The sequence below is a fragment of the Limulus polyphemus genome, unplaced genomic scaffold (assembly GCF_000517525.1).
Source record: "Limulus polyphemus unplaced genomic scaffold, Limulus_polyphemus-2.1.2 Scaffold336, whole genome shotgun sequence".
NCBI lineage: Eukaryota > Metazoa > Arthropoda > Merostomata > Xiphosura > Limulidae > Limulus > Limulus polyphemus.
In genome coordinates, this window is record NW_013665946.1 from 663,887 (window position 1) to 669,531 (window position 5,645).

The following is a 5,645-nucleotide window of genomic DNA, read 5'->3' on the forward strand; positions in this document are numbered from 1 at the left end:
ACCGGTTCGTGGAGGTCATTAAATTCTAAGAACAGGTTCGCACGAACCGGTGCGAACCGGCTGAATCCCACCACTGGAAATACTATATTGTTTATCTGGTCGTTTGTTAATTTCCGGTATAAAATTCTTTCCGAGGACCTTCAGCGATACAAGTCCTTTCTTAATTAAAACTAGTTTATTTTTTCTCGATACAACTTTGTAATATACAGAATTTCCATAGTCACTTTAAACTTAACAACCTTTATAACACGCTATAAATCACAGTAATTCATACACTTTACTTACGGTGCCTACTGTTCGCTTGACTCAATTATCTCTATCTTCAATCTATTTATATCTCTTCTATTTATCTGCCTATGCAATTCTCTCTCTTTTGCTGGCTTTATTTGCCGGGCTTATATACTGAAAAATCGAGCGCTTGGAACAAAATAGGAAATTCACGATCATTCGGGAAACTCCTCGCACACGCCACCAGCTCCAATGCGCCAGCAGCTTCACGTGACTTCCGCTGTCGTAACAATATTAAGCGTAACTGTAGAATAATAGTTACGAAATATTAGTAGGCATTGAAATTAAATACACATTTACCAGAAATTGCATACCAAGCTTTAAAACCTAACAGCTTCTTGTCGAATAAAACCAAAAATTATTTGTTAGTTATCCGTTCACCAGATCATAACAATCTGAAGTAAAAGATAATTTTATCGGAAACTATCAAACTAAGGTTCAACAACTGTTTTGCCGTTTACATTTAAACTTGGGCGTTAAACAGTTATTTGACGGATCGTATCAAGTTTTGGAGTTAAAGAAATTGTCACTGAAAACTAGGAGATTTCAAGGTTCAATAACTCCCCACCGTTTAAAGATAAATTTTAAATTGAACAGTTCTTTATGTGATATTACCAGTCTTCTAGACGAAAGTATTAAATTCTCATCGACATATGACACATACATTTATTAGACTCATGAATAACAAATCGTCTGGTCAAGTTACTGTTGCTGTTTTGTTGATGACTGGTGGGTTTAGAGTTACTACAAGTTTTTGCTATTAAAATATCTTGGTTTTCTATCTGCGTGAGAACGTGTTTAAGTCACTTTCCCTTTATGCCTCGTCACCTTAGAAAGGTTTAACAGCTTCACAAATATGCCTACTTTTATTTGCATATCTACATATACAAAACAATATAAGATACTTATCTTTTTTACATTTTTTTATTGGGATTATTTTGTTTGCTGCGACCTCTATAATTGCTTAAAGTTTGATTTCCCTTCCACTTGAGACACTAAGTAAATCTTGTCATCTTCGACAACAAGACCATCGTCCAATAAAACAAGTAATTTGAAATAATTAGGGTCTCTGTTTTTAGGCTAGTTTGTTATTCCACCGTTTCTTCTAAATGATGAGTGGGTCAATTCAAGAAAATAATGTTGAATAAGCTTTACTTAATTTTGATGCGTTGTGACATAAATTGATGAAAATTTTACACTTCACCAACTTAATCCGGTTCACACAATAAAAGTTGTCATACGACTTACTCTTACAAGTTTTGGAGTTAAAGAAATTGTCACTGAAAACTAGGCGATTTCAAGGTTCAATAACTCCCCACCGTTTAAAGATAAATTTTAAATTGAACAGTTCTTTATGTGATATTAACAGTCTTCTGGACGAAAGTATTAATTTCTCATCGACATATGACACATGCATATTTATCTGCCTATACAATTCTCTCTCTCCTTTGCTGGCTTTATTTGCCGGGCTTATATACTAAAAAATCGAGCGTCTGGAACAAACTAGGAAATTCACGATCGTGCGCATTGAGAGTAGAAAATAATCATTTTGACCCTGATCAAAATGTTAGGGCCGAGAAGCTTGGTACTTCATTGTATAAGCAATTTTAAAGAGTACACAATGGCTCATGTGATAAACAACGTTTAAACTATTTTATTATCGAACAGTTTTGTGTTCTCAATATCCTGTCCAATTTCAATGTGATACTACCTGGGATTCACCGTCGATCCCAACACACATCCTATTTTATTATTCAGCATAACCACTTACAATGTAACACAATATCTTGCTGGAGGGAGAACCCTATTGAGCTGTAGATCATAATGAACAACAAAGTTATTTAATCAACAATACCCTGCTTCTAATAATGTGTCCAGATATAATACAAAGGATTTTGTTGGAGATAGTATTGTTTTTGTTGGAGAATAGTAATGTTGAGTTAAAGGTCTATAAGAGAACATTTTACATGATTAATTGTTAAAACAACACTAAACAGAGGGTTGAGTACGTTATAACAAAACGATTTTGTATTATGCAAGTCAGCAAGTCACATAACAACCACAGCTGGCATAAAAACGTGGTAGAGCAGTATGTATCAGACTATATTTTGACATTATTCGGCTTTTCGTAGGTAGTGTAATGCCACAGAAAATTTATCGCTTTTGGGAAGGGTATGCAACAGTCCTTTCCGACCCAAAATAATCATACACTCGAGTTACAAGATGTGTTTAGATCGGGGATTTATAATTTCCAGGATAGAGAAATGCCTTGTACTTAAAGGCATTAGGTAACAAAGGAATATGGATCAACCTAGGGCACCAGCACCATCCACTAAGAGATCTGCAATAAGTTGTAACCCAACCGTGGTAAGCAAAATGCAGCGTCTTGTAACAAGTGAGAACCCACAAACATAAATGTCAGAAGGCAAAAGCCGTCCACATGTCCCAGGCAACAATATGCAACATAATCAAGAACTATCTCCATCCCGAAAGGCGTCACAAACCATGTGTGCACAAGCTGCTTCCACGACATGTCCGTTCAACCATTGCATAACTCAAGCAGCTGGAGAATGAAAAGGGTATTCGACGCTAGAAAACCGTTGTCCTCGTACACTAGATGAACTGTGGAAAGCAAGTAGGAAGGTGTAGTGTATACATATGGAAGGTTCCTACAACATTTCGACTTCTAGTGGTTGAGATGTTATTTATAATGGACAACAACTGTTGTGGTGTGAAGTGCATTAAGGAGGTGAAGTGCATTTTTGCATCAATTTCATTTATGTCACAACACGTCAGAAGTAAGATAAGGATTATTTAACACAATGTTAATTATTTATTTTATCCCCCATACATTGTTAACTATTATCTTTCTGAACTCATTATTCGTAAGAACTGGTTAGTCTTTTAGATCGAGAAATAAAGTTGAACTTGCCACTACCCGTGTATGTCTTCTGTCTTAGCTTTCTTGTAAAATCGAGGAGTGATTTTTTTTCGGCTACACGCACGAAAGGAAAACGTTAACGACAGCGTCTGTATAATAGCATTATGTTCAACATTACAATGATGTAATACAATCGTAAGTACTCCATAAAAATAAAATCAACTTACTCATTGTGTTGAAGAAAAGAAAAACTGTTTCAGTCATGTAACTTTAGAAACAAGGAGAGAATTTACTGATGTAGCAGAATGGTATTACGAGAGAGAGAGAGAAAAAAAAAGCGATAACTCTGAGTTTATTGGTTATAAAAATAACAGTTCTAGAACAATCGATCTTTTTATATTCTAGTCGTTTGTTTAATGTGCATGCTTTTACAAGGAGTTTCAGTCGGGTTGACAGTTATCACATAAAGAAACTGTAATCATTAGTTTAATCTATTATATCGTTAAACAGTATTGGGCCTATAAGTTCCTGACCCAGCTCGTTAAGGAGGACGTTCTTACAAGTGAATCTCAAAGTACGTACAGTAAGGTTATGTCGATTGGGTATCAATAGTTGTCATAGGCCAAACGATAACTCAAGCCTAATCAGTAATTAGTTACTAATATATATATTTAATTACTGGATGCTAAATACTAACTAATTTTTATCTACAAATCAGTTGCAAGTCTGTTCCTTTCTCTAGGAAAGTATTAAGAAGAATATTTCATATTTCTATAGTTGTACTGGGTGGTATTCGATCCTTGGTTACCACTGGTTGTTAATCTGCTGTTGTCTTTAGGGTTCATTGTTTGTATCAGACATTCGCGCCAAGCTAAACAAAGGTTATCTACGCTATTAATTCCTAATTTAGAACTGATATAGTAGAGGGTAGGCAAATAGTTATCATCACCCGCCACCTTCACTCTTATCACACATTCACGGTCCCAAAGTGTGGAGTTAGATTGTGTAACAACTAGACGCGAACGCGGACCTTCCGATTCACAGACAGGCACACTAATCACTAGACATCGTCTACAGGAAGTTCTGAAAAAGATAATTTTTGTGGTTGGAGTGACTGGAATTCGCCCTTGGTTTCAAAAGGACCAAAGTGTTTTGGATTTAAATTGAAAAGAAAATTCCAGAACAGATAAACCTACTAAAAAGAGAATAATAACCTCTAGAGTACTCCATTGTATATTGAGTAATACCCTCCAGACTTTTCTAGTATACAGTATAATACTCTCCACGACATTCTCCTAAAGAGTGGTTTGTTTCTTTGTTGAAATTCACGCAAAGTTACACAAGGGCTATCTGAGCTCTCCGTTTCTCATTTTGAACCAATAGACTAAAGGGATGGCAGCTAGTCGATCAATCCACCATTTAATCGGGGGCTACTCTTGTGAGACCCAATAGAGGGATTTGACCGTCGCTCTTATAACGCACCTACGGCCTAAAAGTGCGAAGTGCGATTTTTCAATTTTTTTTTGTGCGGTAACGGTATGCAAATCGTGAAAGCCCAATTCAACAGTCCGGCACGATAAACATTGAGTCGAGCTCAAAATAATAATCTTCACTATGTTCTTCTAAAAACGGAGATAATACTCTCCGAATTGTCCTAGTAAAAATTGGATAATACTCTCCAAATAGTCCTAGTAAAAAGGGGATAATACTCTCCAAATGGTCCTAGTAAAGAGTGGATAACACTCTCCGAAGTGTCCTAGTAAAAAGGGGATAACAATTCGGAGAGTATTATCCACTCTCTACTAGGATCATTTGGAGAGTATTATCCACTCTTTACTAGGACAATATGGAGAGTATCCTAGTAAAAGAGGTATAATACTCTCCAAATTGTCCTAGTAAAGAGTGGATAATACTCTCCAAACTGTCCTAGTAAAGAGTGGATAATACTCTCCGAATTGTCCTAGTAAAAGGGGTATAATACTCTCCAAATTGTCCTAGTAAAGATTGGATAATACTCTCCAAACTGTCCTAGTAAAAAGTGGATAATACACTCTCCGAATTGTCCTAGTAAAAGGGGTATAATACTCTCCATACTGTCCTAATAAAGAGTGGATAATAATCTCCAAATTGTCCTAGTGTTCTGCTAGAGTATTCTGTTCTGCTAAAGAGGCGACAATTCTCTTCACGACCTTCTATTGAAGAATGGATAATGTTGTCTAGTACTGATGATTGGTTTACCCTTTCTGAATTGTCTTGTTAACCATCGGTAATCCTTATATGATATAAACATTAGTATCTAATGATTAATTATTTCACAGTTTGCTTCTGAGTCCTTTCATGATATTGTCCGTTCTATTGGTTCATTTTTCTACGATATATTTCTAGGCCATATTTCCAGCATTATATGTTTGACTACTGACCAATCATGTTCATAATTTCTAATGATTGCTGCTATAAATAATATTCTGCCGATGTT